Source organism: Oratosquilla oratoria, chromosome 30 (genome assembly GCF_046742065.1).
Source record: "Oratosquilla oratoria isolate Oo_2021 chromosome 30, ASM4674206v1, whole genome shotgun sequence".
In the NCBI taxonomy this organism is placed as follows: domain Eukaryota; kingdom Metazoa; phylum Arthropoda; class Malacostraca; order Stomatopoda; family Squillidae; genus Oratosquilla; species Oratosquilla oratoria.
This window is the reverse complement of record NC_134806.1, coordinates 46365570-46380696: the sequence shown is the minus strand read 5'-3', so window position 1 is coordinate 46380696 and position 15127 is coordinate 46365570. Positions and strand designations below refer to the sequence as shown.

The 15127-nt window shown below is 41.9% G+C and overlaps 1 protein-coding gene across 13 annotated transcripts in view; it reads right to left on the bottom strand.

Annotated features, from left to right (window-relative positions):
* Nucleotides 1-15127, bottom strand: part of LOC143041147 (bromodomain adjacent to zinc finger domain protein 2B-like) — a 416327-nt gene that overhangs the window by 77077 nt on the left and 324123 nt on the right. For all 13 annotated transcript variants that reach the window (XM_076212935.1, XM_076212934.1, XM_076212940.1 and 10 more), the window contains one exon: nt 2474-2527. The gene's annotated coding sequence lies outside the window, so the exon portion shown is untranslated. The remainder of the gene's footprint in view (nt 1-2473; nt 2528-15127) is intronic.

Sequence of the window (15127 nt, the reverse complement as noted above, 5' to 3'; positions counted from 1 at the left end):
ACGGATGGCGAAGTTGATCATACCCACTTCCAAACTAAATTACTTCCTGACAGCTTGAGACCATTATATCTTGTCTGATTGTTATTCAATGTGAAAATATCGTCACTTTAGATGTTGTCAATTCCCTTCAGAATCTTACAGACTTATCTACGTTTTGTAAGAGAAACAGATTCATATGCTTTAGTCGATTTTCGTATGATTTATATCTGATACACGGATTCAGTTTTGTGGCTCGCCGTTGTACTTTTTCCTATTTCGATGTCTTTAATGAGATTCGTTGATCATATGGAAAAGGCACATTCCAAATGTGGACGAACTAACGATGGACTTTTAAAAATCAAAAGATCGAGCAATCGGTCCTAGAATCTTATTTGTTTTATCGGAGGTGAAGATACGCTGATTAGATGATTTTATATCAACTGATAATTACGCCGAGATCCTTTTCATTACTTCTGTTAATTAATTTCATTTTTTAACCTGTGTGTACATTTCCTTGGGTTAAATTTCATTAGTCACTTTTCAGACCAACGTTGTGGTTTAAATATTCTTGAATATCCAATTGTTTTAAGTGATCATTTGCCATTCCACACACGTTTGTATCATCAGCAAATGTTGAGACAACAGATTTTAGTCAGTGGTCTATATCATTTATACAAGCTATGAATTTAAGTGCCCCAAGAACGGAACCCCGAGGAACTCTACTTGGGGAAAAATCTATAAGTGTCCCCATTTAGAACAACTCTCTTTTTACAACCGTTTAACCAATTACTAGTCCAGCTTAAGGGGACCCCCCCGCCCCCAGATTTAAGAAAAATTCGAAAACAAAAAACAAAAAATTGTTTTATTGCATAAATACATAGTAGGGATCTTGCTCTAGATGCTGGTAAAGTGTTTTTATCGTACCGCCATTTTTAAAGGGTTTAAAGGGCCTACCCTCCCTCCTCCCGGCAGCCACATGCTGGGCACGACCATTGTTTACATACGTTTTGACCATATTTTACTCTATCTTTTTTTTTTTTTTTTTTGGCGTTTGATGCACTCATAAAGTTTTCTCTTACGACCGGCATGCACGTGAGTATGTGTGAGGAAGTTCAGCCTGCACGACTGGCAGTGGCCTGAGCCTTACAAAGTAAAGGACATGTACACGTTAGCTTGCCGCGTTCACTAATTTGCCGTGTGAAATTCGCATCTATTTATCAGTGAAGAGATATTTGAAGATATTAGCCATGCCTAAGCTATCCAAACAAAAGGAACACTTGCAGAAGATAAGAACGTCTACATTAGCAACTCAAGGGGAGAAAGAAAGAACCCCAGCATCAACTTTGGTATCACCACTACGCAAACAACTGTTTGCTAACAAGTGGCTACAAGGATGCCTCCTTGTTGCAACACCTTGGGTTTAGAGTCTCAAACATCACAGTGATGTCCCTGATGCAGCAAGACCCTGTTCCAACACCAGAAAGGAAACCCAAGAAAAGAAAGAGAGCTGGATCCCAGCAATCAGACTACCTTGCTGGGTCATTCTAGACCAAGAACTCAAACTTTGCGACAAAGAGTGAGGTGGTGGCTTATGAGACCCTCACTTTGAGTGAATAATGTCCTACACTGTAGGAGGGTACAAAGTGCCTGAGTTACTTGAAAGATGCAAAATCATCATGAAAATACAATGGAACCTGTTTTCAATGGGTCTTAGGAGGTCCAATGTAAAATTTAGTCAAACTAAGGAAAAAAAAACTTTTTTAACACTCGTTTCTGAAAAATGTAAGTTTTTGATACACAAAGTCTATCTCCTCCCTCAATTTTCAACCGATTTTTGCATATGAGGTCTCTATTAATAGCTAGATAAATGACAAAAAATTAAAGAGAGTTTTTTTGCTTATGTTAAATAGAGAAATTTTAATAACGTGTCAAAGTCAAAATTTTGCTTTTTTTTCGATAATCTTTTTATATTTTTTCCTCGGCGTTAAACAAAGATATTAAAAAAACTTTCTATTTTGTTTTTTTATATATGTAGAAGATTCTTTGGCTGTTAAATGGAAGACATCGAATAAAAATTGAAAGAGGAGATAGGATTTGAAAGAAGCCCAAAAATATGGTATTTTTTACGTTTTTTATTAAAAAAAATAAAAAACTACTAGTCAGATCTGAATAAAACTCAAGCTGTGAAGGTTTCCTCAGACCTAGATATCACACAGAAAAAATCAGCAAGACCCTTCAGAAAAAAAATATTTTGGGCGGGGGGGTCCCCAACTCCCCAAGTCTACCACTTACTCCGTGTGAAGCTAATTTTGCAAGTAGTCTTTCGTGCGGGACGGTATCAAAAGCCACCGCAGTCCAGATATATCAAACCTATATTGTTTCTTTTGTCATAATTTGAGATGACTGTGTTGTAGAATTCGAGTAAGTTAATCACGCAAGAACATTCCCGTCTGAATCCACACACACGAATAAAAGAATTCAACTAAATACATACCTTGCTTGGAGAGTTGCAGTCCCCCCTTTCGACTATTACACGTTTTCATTCATTCTGAAAAAAAGAAAATACCGTCAATAATACGAACACAATATATTAGAAATTCTATGTAGAGTTGTGTGTGTGTGTGTGTGTGTGTGTGTGTGTGTGTGTGTGTGTGTGTGTGTGTGTGTGTGTGTGTGTGTGTGTGTGTGTGTGTGTGTGTGCGCGCGCGCTCGTTTTACATGTGTTCTGGATAATATTTCGCAATAAAATAATGTTTCTTTATCACACTGAATGATCAATTCATGTTCCTTTTCTAAACGTAACTATCGAACCAAGACAATAATAACACTTTTACAATAGACATCACAACGGACTCGTTGCCAGTGCCCCTTCGTTCAACAATGGCTGACCTTTTGGAGTTCGTGTTTTGATCCACAAAGATCGCATGATCATTCAAGTATAAATAAACGCTTTCGCCCCATGTAGGTTAGTTTTGAAATCAAACGAGTGTCTAATGTCCTCCAATTTTGCAAGACCTTCAAATGAAGAGCAAACAGGGAGAGGATGAGAGTGGGGGAGAAAGAGAAAAAGAGATGAGAGAGGTCGAACAGGCGGGAGAATGAGTGGGTGAGAAGAGCGAGTCTTGGCGTAATGAAGGAGGGGATGGGAGGGAGGGAGAGGGATAAAGAGAAAAGAAGGCGGGAGACAATATAGGTAGTGATGGGCAACTGGGTGTTTCTCACATAGGATAACGGGACGAAAAAGATAAAAATGTTATAATCGAGATAATTATGTAAGGAGACAGGATTTTAAAAACATATGGTATTAACCATACCAATGACTCACGCTTTGATGAAAATTCTTGCCATTAATTTATCTAATTTTGCCCTAAAAATATATCCATTCTTCGCAATTTTTCTCAGTAACAAATCGTGTGAAACAATAAATAATAGCTTTATTTGTTTCTTAAATAAGATGAATACGTCACGACTGTGAGCGCGCGCCATTTTTGGTTGTCCAAGAGATTGCAGCGGGCGGGAACACAGATGACACCTTCGTTACTGGCCAGTTCTTCGCAATGTTGGCGTGAACTGAGCACATTAAATCTAACTCTGGGAACACCACGTGGTGTGATCGAGTTGGCTTCACATCTTCCTCGCTGCGGGTTCGAGTCCCGCAATGTGAGTTACCTGTCCCAACAGTCCTTTAAGCGCACAATAGGGCAAAGGTGCTTCACTTGGTGTGTTCCTCAAGGCCCTGCCACGCCTACGCGACTCAGAAGAGTTCGTTTAAATAGAAGACTTGGGTTACAATCTTTGCTTTTTCGAATCCCCAAAAGTCAAAACCACTTTTGCGTTATATATTGACAAGCTGACTGATGAACTAACAGAAGTGACACCTTTACGAACATTAGAAACTTTGTTGACATGTCCTTTGAGAAGTCTAGTATACTCTCAGCCAGGTCGTCTTCGAGTTTTTCAAATTCACAAATTCTGACGAGAATCTTGAATATGTGACCAGGGCTACTTGGTATTTTGTACGAGAACAAGCTTCTGCATATACTTGTATGTGTCGAGTTTTGTGATGAATTCAGTAACCGAGTAGCGAGTACAAAACAGACTTCCCACGTTGACAACGAGACGCTAACAACTGAAGACAATTTTGTGGATTGCACAGAAGAATGGTCGTTTTACAATAATTAAGATATTTTACATAAAACAACGAGATAGAAAGATGGACACCTTGGTACGAAATTTATTAAAGACGCAAGGCAATTATCCATTTCTACGACAATAATTAATTCAAATACCTGCAAGCTGTTTTAAGACCCTTTAACATGATGAAAGAATCGGGCGAACCTGTATCCTCCGCATTCAGAAGTCACACTGGGCTACTTTACCTCCTACATCCTCCATTTGAATATGTTGAATACAACTTCGCTTACAGAAATCTAGAGTCCTTTACGAACATTTCACCAATATGTTTAACATTCGTATAAGTTTCCAGTTTCTTGGTTCTTCATTCAGTTTTGAACAATAAAATATTGAAACTAGTTTTTCTCAAACGAAATTTCAATTGTCGACACTGTTGAAACTTGAGGAAATTCAGTGTGAAAACACCTTTAGTGTGTATCCATGCCATATCAGTGCGTATCAACTGTTCTTCCCAACCCTTTACGTCCAAATCATCTTCCAAAAGGACAGGCAGAATATAAATGACAGGTAGCGGATGCCAAGCTATTTTATTCAGTTACGTTTGTTTCCGATGTAATAACATCTAGTACATGTTAGGAATATACAGGTAAAGAGATCAGCAGCAATCGTATGTATAACATTGGCAAAAAAAGAGTTAAATCAGACAGCTGTGATGATGGAAATATGCGCAGGTGAAGAATGTTGGGTGGGTGAGTGAATGCAGCGAAGTCAGGATGCGAGATGGAGAATTATAATGGGGTGCAGAAAGTGCAAGATAGCTGGATGCAAAGATGGCGGTTTTGTATACTCTGTGACGCCGCTTCCTCCCAAACGTGTAAGCATGCATATGTGCTACTTTGTAAAATAAGCAAATACACTTGTGCTTGAAGCATCTGACAACACGAGCCAAGAATATACACTGCATCCGACAAATATAAGCAAAAAATCCACTGACCATCATAGTAACAAATATGTAAACATAATGTAATGAACGCGAATGTAACGATACATGTAAAAAGTACGTATATGCACGCAATAAGTAGGAATGTATCAAGCTTGGCGCGTAAAAAGTTTGGTCCGGTATGCGACGTGACGTGGCCATGTTTCCGACCAATCAGAATCCAGTTTACATGTCTTAGAAAACCTGCTTCATCTGTTGAATAGTGCTTTGCCAAGGTATCTCAGCTTTGTGTAAGGCTTTTAGTGATTTGCAACAGCAGCACGTATTTTTTTCCTGTTGTACCTATGCTCTTGGATTTCCATTGTTATCCAGCCATTTACGTTCAGGTTGACCGAGCGAGATAAAAAACGGGAATGTGAGTACGCGATGCAAGGAAAAGAAAAATGAAGGACAAAGGAATATCATGCGAGAGAAAGAGAAATTAGTTATCATATACCACTTTATCGACGCTTCAATCATGGTGGACAGTCTCCTGCCACAGTCTTATATTGCTTTTGTTGGTTTAGTTAATTGAGAATTTTGTCCGTTTAAATTATTTTCTATGAAGTCGAGAAGATGGTGTGCAACTAATTGTAGTATACAGGAAAAGAGCAACGCTCGTTCAGTCCCGCCTTCTACTCTATCAGAGAGAGAGAGAGAGAGTGTGTGTGTGTGTGTGTGTGTGTGTGTGTGTGTGTGTGTGTGTGTGTGTGTGTGTGTGTGTGTGTGTGTGTGAGAGAGAGAGAGAGAGAGAGAGAGAGATGGAGAAGGTGACAGGGCAAAGTCAAAAAGGCGAACAAAGACAGAAGAACAACATGCGAGCGTCGAAGAGACTCAGTGGCTACAATATGTTTTCTTTCATTCATCTATAAAACACTCATAACATAATGACTACCTTTATTATTCAACCGTTTCTCAGTCCTCCGAAGCTATCCATTTGCTAACAAACTTCCAGATAGAAAAAAAAAAAAATTCCCGATTAACCTAATCTACCGTGACGAACATTATTCGATCACATCTAATGAAGCCCGTACTTGATGAATATACCCACTTCGTTCATCAACATTCACACAACACAACCAATCTACGATCCTCCTGCATCATCTTACACCGCTGTGCACTTGGCTGATTTCTTGGCAAATATCGTGAATTTGAATTTTCAGAAGACGACTTCGCTACCACCTGTCCTTAATTTGAATTGCTAAACGACGACTTTGCTTATAGTGTTCTTGAGTTCCCTATATTTCAACATGTCTAACATGGGTAGTTCAGCTATAGGTTCCTTGTTAAGCAAAGGTCCGAAAAAATATATATACCGGAGTCATTTCTACTCAAACGAACTCGCAACAGGTGACTATAATCAGCGCAGCGTAAAATCATCAAGAGTTCATCTGCCATCTCACGAAGTTGAACCATAATGCAATTTTCATCTACTGAAATATGCTCGTCCCGAACTAACACAGCGCTGTTGAATATTTTCCCCCTCCAATCTCGCTCTACCCAGTTCTTATTCATGAATGTCACTTTCCCGGATGTGTTATTAAACAAAAAAATATCCAACCAAATTAGTCAGAATCTAGTTTACAAAAATAACAGAGCTTTCCATTCCCCCAGGCTTTAATTTTTCTGTTAACGTGTAAGGGGGTTCACCTGAAATACTCGTATAATAACGTATCAAGCGATTACTGGCAACTACGTGGTCGGGTGTGGCCTGTCTTGAGTTAGAGGATCTGTGGCAGAATAGGAAGTCGACTGACACCCAAACCGCCCGGCGGTTAAACGAAAACGCGCGGTATAAAGGGGTTATGAGCCTGGGTTATTTTTCCTCCTACATATTAACTCCATTTGAATAACTTGAACGTCATTTCTCTTACAGAAACCTAGACTTCGCTAAGAACATTTCAACAGTACATCTAACATTCGTATACGTTTACAACTTCTTAGTTCATCATTCAACTTAGCTATATGACGGAATTATAGTTTGATATTTGGAGATTCGAAAATTTTTGTAACCGTAGTCGTTTTTACTCAAACGATCTCTCAACTATGGACGCTTGTGAAGCCGAATGTGATAGCCCCTTAATGTCCAAACCAGTGGGTGAAGTTCGGCAAGAATAGGAAGGTTCCATCTTCGTGGATCTGAGCTCACCCAACCACGTACGCTCTCGGCCCTTTTCCCGGAATGTCTTGATGCACGAGAGCTGGAGTCTTCCAGCACCGGTCGCTGCATCCCAGCAGGCTCTACGTGGAAGAAAGTTGGAGCCGTGGTGGCGGCACACTAGGCTAACATGCTACTTGCTTAACTCTACTTCGTTTGAGCAGAAACGACTTCGGTTACAATATTCTTGACTTCCATCTCAACAATGTGTCTAAGTTCTCTTAGTTCATTATTCATCTTCTAACTATACGACACAAGTGTAATTTGAAATGTGGAAAACAAATCCTATCCGAGATCGTTTCTACTTAAACGAAGTAGCAAAAACAAGTAGCATACTAGCGAGAAATGCCAATTGCGTCGCCACCTTTAACAAACACGCTTTGGCCTGTTGCTTCGCGGTAGGTTGTGCGGTTCCATACCAATCCTATCATTCCGGCAGCAATCTACACTAGTCATCCCCATATTGTATTGAACGGCGTGTACTCTGCACGACTTAAGATGTTTGTCAAAACGTCGTGCAAATTCTCTCTGACAATCTTGCATCATGTTTTATGAGTCATGCTCTCTGTACACGACTTGTAATGAGTTAATAATCATCAAGCATATCTACAGGGAACCTTTAATTTCATGACAAGTTCGGTGAAGTATAGCAATACGCGTACTGAACACTCAGAACATATACCGTCGTAATCATGACTCGGCACTACTCCCTAATTCCGCTGTACAAATATCCAGTAAGTGTGGTGTGGAGAAAGCAGGTCCATTGTACAGCTCTCCATACCCAGATCCATGTAAAGATAAGTTACCTCGCATTAGCTTTAAAGAGTAACAACTCCAGAGATGAGTTTGTAAATAGAAATCTCCACGACAGCTACGATAATTTAATTAAGGTCGGGTTTAGCTTGTTAAGATCAGCCCCCCCAAAATAATAGCTTGTAAAGATAACCTTTAGCACCAACGACGCATCACAAAATTCGTATGCAGAATAGAGTGCAGATGAACTCGTGTTGTCTGTAAAGGTCCTGTTTCATTCCACGTTAAAATATATCGCCATCAACCTCTTCCGTATCGATGTGATGTGTCGTTGTCGTTACAGCATGTCTGGTCTTCAGTTGCGTTGAGCGTCTTCAAGACCTATCTTCCCCAGCGAAGATAGGTCTTTACCATTTATTCTTACGATTTATTTCTAAATATAATAATGTTGCACTGTAGGCAGAACACAAAGATGCAGACGGCAACACGTATGGAGCAGTTGCATATCTCGTTTTCCGTTGCTACTCTATTCACTATCAGCGTTTTACCTGCACTACAAAGTAGGGTGGAATAAAGCAAGCCAACCCATGCACACTACCTGGGTTTATCAACACCCAAAGACGTACCAATAGCCCAAGCACTTGCACCTAGAAGGGCATTCTCGTTCTCTTTCTCCTTCTCCTACTCCTAACTTCACACCGTGGATGAGGGTACTCCTGCGTAAATATGGGTACATTACAAGTCGATTCTTGGTATTCAGTGTGAGAACCATCCCCGTGGCCAGATACTACATACCACAATGATCATGGGAGTGTCTCTGAACATATCCTAAGTGCTACATCAGTCCTGTATATACATTATAAATACTATATAAAAGGATGCACACATACATGCATTGTGTATGTGTATGCGCGCACATATTTGTAATACGGGCTGTTGCTACGCGCATGGGATCCCGTATTTACAGTATATTTCCATCCAACTTTAGTTTAAATTCCTATTGTCTGCCTGAATTGTTTCCTCCTCTAATTTGTTTCTCAAGCTGATGCATCTATACGGAAAGTAAACTTCTTTCAAGCAGTCTTCTTTAATTATTCTTTTATTATTTTGCTGCCCTCGTCTCTTCTTCCAAGTGTAGTCGATACCAATTTACCTAACCTCTCATTCGTGCGTGTGTGCGCAGATGTAAAAATGTATTTTTGGACCAGCATACACAAATCATACCAAATGGCCTTCTTCGCAGCTTCTTACGAGGCACTAAACATACCAAAACCGTTCACACCCATTCTGATACTCCACCATCAATTAGTTTTTAAAGGAGTATTGAAAACACACACTTTCATAATATTCCACGCACTATGTTGTTGGCCGCCATACCTGTTTCTTTTTTTTTTTCCCGCCACCGAGCCCTGCCTGCCCAAGCCACCAACACAATATCCGCGTCACTTCCGTTAAGACGTAGACCCGCACCTGTCAACCTTACACGTAGCTCCAGTATTGTCCGAGGGATCTACCACCATTACTCACACCTGGTGCAATGGCACGGTTATAATTCACTCGCCGAGTACCTATTCCAACGCTAACACCTACTATTGCCTAGAAGGTGCAACATTTAATGTCAATAATGATTGATTTATTCATGTTATTGTCTTCCATTTGCACTAACAATATCAGTTTAAATTTCTTCGCCTGTCTCTCCGCTAGCCAAGCCGGCCTGGAAATACAATTACTTGCTATAATAATACCGGTAATACCAGATTCAAAATTACTGGGTGAGAAGGAGGGGGAGAAGAGAGAGGGAGTGAGGAGGGCAGACGCACGCATACGTACACACCAACTTGTATTAGTGATCACCGCGATTAAGGGTAAGTCCAGCATGCATGTGTGCAGAAGGATCGTGCATGACTGATCAGCTCTTGCAACCCGTGTGCACGAGCTTGGATGAGGATGGTGAACTCGTGAGGTGGGGGAGGTAGGAAACATGGGGAAAAGAGAGAGTAGAATAAGAAAAGGCAAAGAAAAAGTCTTGCAATGCTGTGAAAAGGAAAATATGAGATACGGAATGACAACTGGAAGGACACATGGGAAGAAAAAGAGAGCGGGAGCTAGGGTGAGTAAAAGGAGGAGAGGAATGAAAAGAAAAAATGTACTGCAATCCTGTGGAAAGGAAAATACGAGCTACGGAATGGGAACTGGTAGGCCGGCATGAAGGAAGGACAAAGAAAACTTCGCCGGCAGAAAGATACGCTGCAGCAGAGGAGGGCAGGCAGAACGACTCCACACAACAACTAAGGGAAAAGGGCCCCAGAGTTTACCGCGATGTAATGTTCTGCCACAGGATGGAGGGGCTGTGGGGAGCGGGGGAGGGGGAGGACAGGGGATGAGAGTGAGGAAGGTGGAGCGGGCTTGGGGTAGAACGAGAGAAGGGGTCGAGCAAAGACGGAGAGCAATGTGGGCTTTACGGCTGACAGCAGTTTTCGCTCTTTGTCCTCAACTCAAGCGTTTATGTACGAACGAACGAACGCATGCGCACGCGCACACACACCGCCACTACATACAGATAGTGGACACGGAAGGGCTGGGGAGGACAAGAACGAATATATTTACTCACTAAGATATACGAATTCGGAACTCTGTGATAATGAAGAAATTAGAGGATTGCCAGATATGTGAACAAAGAAAGCATGACTCCGAAGAATATTAATAGCACCTTTGTGAATCAGTGAAAATCACCACGTTTAACCTCTACAACCTAATAAATCATATGTCTACTGCGTTAAATACGAATCAGTTATGCATATTACCTGGTTTGGCGAAAATACCAACAAATACAGTAAACAGGTAGTTTGCGTTCGGTTAATCAAATAGTGGCCGAGACGATGACGACAGTGCGCTGCTACATCCAACTACTTTTTGTCGCCCAACAAACGGCGTGCGGCCTCACGACAACCACAGATTCTGTAGTCATCCGCCTGTGCACCCCGTTGCTTCCTTACAAACCCATACAATACTCTTCGTCTACCTCACGCCAGCCTCGTACTCTTCACCTACCTCACCTCTGCCTTATCTGTCTCATGTTTCTCATCCGGCTCGCGCACCTACCCGGCAAGTGTAAAGGTGGCGGCATACTAGGGATTTCTCGCTAGCATACTACTTGGTTTTGCTACTTCGTTTGAATAGAAACTACTTCGGTTATGATCTTTTGTTTTTTAAAGTTCCGAATGTCAATTTACTTTTGCATTCTGTCTTGAGAACCTGAATGACGAACTAAGGGAAAACCATGTTAACATTGTGGAGATGTTCTTGTCAACGAAATAGTTTATACTCAAACGAGGTAGCTAAAGCAAGTAGCATGCTAGCCTTATGTGCCGCCACCGGTAACAGCTGCCGTCCCAGACCGCAGGAGAGAAGTTATTAAGTTAACATGGAATTTTCTTCTGAAAAGGCAAAGCCAAGACGGTCGTTCTATTCCCACGCCTCCACATAAAGGCAGATATTGCGCAACCACACACACACACATTGAATCGACCAATGCATGAATTCAAATCTAAACATGATAATTGGAAATCAAGGATGTAGATGAAGTTGGAACTGCACGTGCATTTGAGGCTAGGTATGATTAATTGGAAAGTAGAAAGGATCCAACGAGTATTGCTCCTTTCCTATATATTACAAATAAGTAAACACACAGAAGTACTTCTTTCTAGTGACATCCACTGCATCGGATAAGAGGCTAAGGGTTACAACATACTGCCCATGCAACATCGTGCGTCAAGCATTTCCGAGCTGAAAATCAAACAGTTCTACGTGACCAACAGTGACTTTGGTGTGCATACAGAAACCGGCCAAATTGTTGCACGGCACACATTCTTTTCTGTGCGGAGCCTCGCAAGTCGAGGCGGCCTGAGAGAGTTTGCGTGTGGATAGATTTTGAACCGGCTTGGAGGAGCCACGTGCATGCGCGCGCGTGTGCGTGTGTTTACCTAAGTGTAGGATACAGGAAAAGTGCAACACTCGTGAGTTCAGTCTCCTACTCTCCAATTTCCTTACTACCTTCAAATGTGTGTGTGTGTGTGTGTGTGTGAGAGAGAGAGAGAGAGAGAGAGACTTAGTTCCAACTTATTAATAAAAGTAACCTCCGTGAAAATCACACACTGGAGGAAGAGCATATAGCCGGCGTCGCCTACATAGGAAATGAAAAACATTGAATAAAACCTAACCAAAAGCGACCTTGAGAACATTCCAGCAATGGAAGCGCATCGAAACAGACTTCTGTGGCAAAGGAGCAATCTTTTACATAAATCTACGAGAGTGAGACGCACTAACAGTTGACCGATCAGCGAATGAGTGAGGGGGAGCTTCATGTGCTGCAGGTCTGAAAGAGAGAAGCTTTACACCGGGGACGGCGAGCAGCCCTGCAGAGCAGAAACGTTGATAAACAGACGCGGGGAATGAGAAGTCTTATCGTCGGTCGGTCGTTCCTTCTCGACACTGCGCTCCTCCACCGCGGTTTCTCAAGTCTTGTTTCTCAACACGCACATCCAACCCACTCGCCGAGTTCCTGATCTTACTACAAGGCAGTCGGTTCCTTAAACATACTAGGGTCGATGATCTCACGCTAAAACTGTTTCGACTACAGAATACATACCTTCCCCTTCCTAAAAATGGAAACGGTCGGTTCTTCCCATCTCTCTCTCTCTCACACACATACGTAGCCCCGCATAATACAATAAAGTTAAACGTAAATAGACTTGTTACAGGGAGGGCATGGGAACAAAACATGATCAGATCATGAGAACAAATGTCTTAAGGGCTGAAGAAACAGTTTTCCATTCAGATATGCGAACACCTGAATTTGCCGTGATGATATAGCCAGAACAATACACTAATTTGAAACTAGGAATGATCATTGGTCGATCGATAGGGCGTGTTACTGAGTGGACACTGCGAGATGAGAAGCGTGCAAGACACACCAGATAGAATGTGGAGGGACGAAACAGAGAAGTTTGCAGGAGTGACGTGGCAGAGGTTAATGCAGTCATGAAAGTCTTGGAATAGTATGAGAGGCCTTTGTTCAACAATGAACTGGGAATGGCTGAATTGATTGACAGATTGATGATCACTGGATAAAACCCGAGAGCGTATTTTTTTTTGTTTATATACAATTTTGCACACACCACGGCTCAATGATGCAGTGGTACCGTTCGCAACCGTTAATCCAGTGGTTCGACTTCGATTCCCGCCCAGGGCCGTAATAATTTGTGTTGCTGCACTGCGAGCCGGCACTCTAACTCGTGTGTTAAAGTCGTAGTATTACCCATAGATAGAGAAATGTCAGGAGCTCTCATCCAGTAAGGTTATTGATCTCGAGTCCAACACGTGATCCAAGACCATGGTGAATCTCGCACACACGAAAGCGGATGCATGCATGCACACGAACAAGTGATGCATTGCCTCCACGAGTTCGACTGGGTTGGTGTGTGACGCAGAGCAGTGGCAGGAAGATGCGATCACATTAAAGTACGTGATCCCCACTCCTAAACGACGGCCGACGGTTTATACCGCTCCCAAATGGGACCTACACGGCCATAATGTGTGTATGCGTGCACGCGCGCGCGCGATGTGCGTGTGTGTGTAGTTATGGACAGGAGCAACGCTCGTTGGATCCGTCTCATTCTCGATTGATCATACCTAGCCTCAAATTCATATACAGTTCCAACTTCATCTATGTTCTCAATTTCCAATTATCATAATTAGACCCGAATCCATGTATTGCTCGACCTTAGGCTATATCACCTAATTTATTCCATGCATTTATGCATCTATACGAAAAACGCATTTCTTCACATCCTCAAGACGCGCGCGCACTGTACAGGTCTTGTAGTGCAGGCCACGGGACTGAGGCTTGGGGGACACACTACTCTCCGCCCCTCCACGCAGCAATCGCAAACTTACCCGTCCCATTATTCCACCCAGCCACGCACGCTCACCTGCACACTAATCTACCCATAGCATTGCGGCCACGAATTGTTCACCACAGCGCGGCAACATCACTCATGCACTGATCGACACATGTCTGCACCATCGCCGGCTCGGCCACGTACGGCATAGGCAAGTGTTATCGCACTGGGCTCTTTATCTTCCCACTGTTGAAACAGATGTGCATCCCTCAACTTTCGGGAAAGAATCCGATATGCTAAAAGACAACAAATTTCCTCGAGCATACCAAATGACCTACGTATATTTGTTGAAAAAGGCGATTTTACGGAACACAATGGAGGTGAGCGGTACCGCCGATTAATCGGTGGTTGGAGGTAAATTAACCCAGTGTGATAACCCCTTAACGCGTAGACGCTAAACATCTGCCCAGTTTCAATCCTTCGGGCCTAGCATGTCAACAAAACTACGAATTTGCAGTTATCAAGCACTGCATCCTTTATTATTTATTTATTTTTTTCATTAAATTCTCCAGTGTAACTTCCAAGAGCGTTCTCACGTTGAGTACAAACTTCATTTTCTTCGTGCTATCTAATGTCCAAGACTTAGATCTGCTTGTATAGTGCTTACTCACATTCGGTGGCACACTGCCCAGAACACAAGTCAATGCGGTTGGACAAGATGATCCAACAGTTGAAACTGGAGGTGATAAACACTCACTTGTTCCATGGACTTGGGTAAATATATGATCAACATGTTGAAGAACCAGTATATCAAGGTTGATTATATTCACGTAACCCTTCTTCAAATGCATCTAACACTGTAAACACGAGATATCCACTACCAGTATCAAATGGACCACCATCCAATCAATTACATAACGGTACATTCTCAGGTTACAAAATACTAGAAATAAAACCGCAAGAAATAGCATACTCAACCATAAGTTCCATGCACTGAGGAAAAATGTCCAAATCGAGTTGAAAAAAATAAAATACGAAAAATTATAAAATAAAGCAAATCTAATAATAATAATAATGATAATAACAACATGCAGCCAATACCCCGTCTGAGGTATTGGCTGCATGTTACTGTGGCAGAGTACCATGCAGTTGATACTTTAGGGTTCTATATGGGGCGCCCCTACGGACCAGAGCCACACATCATTTTGTTTTTGATAGAGGTAA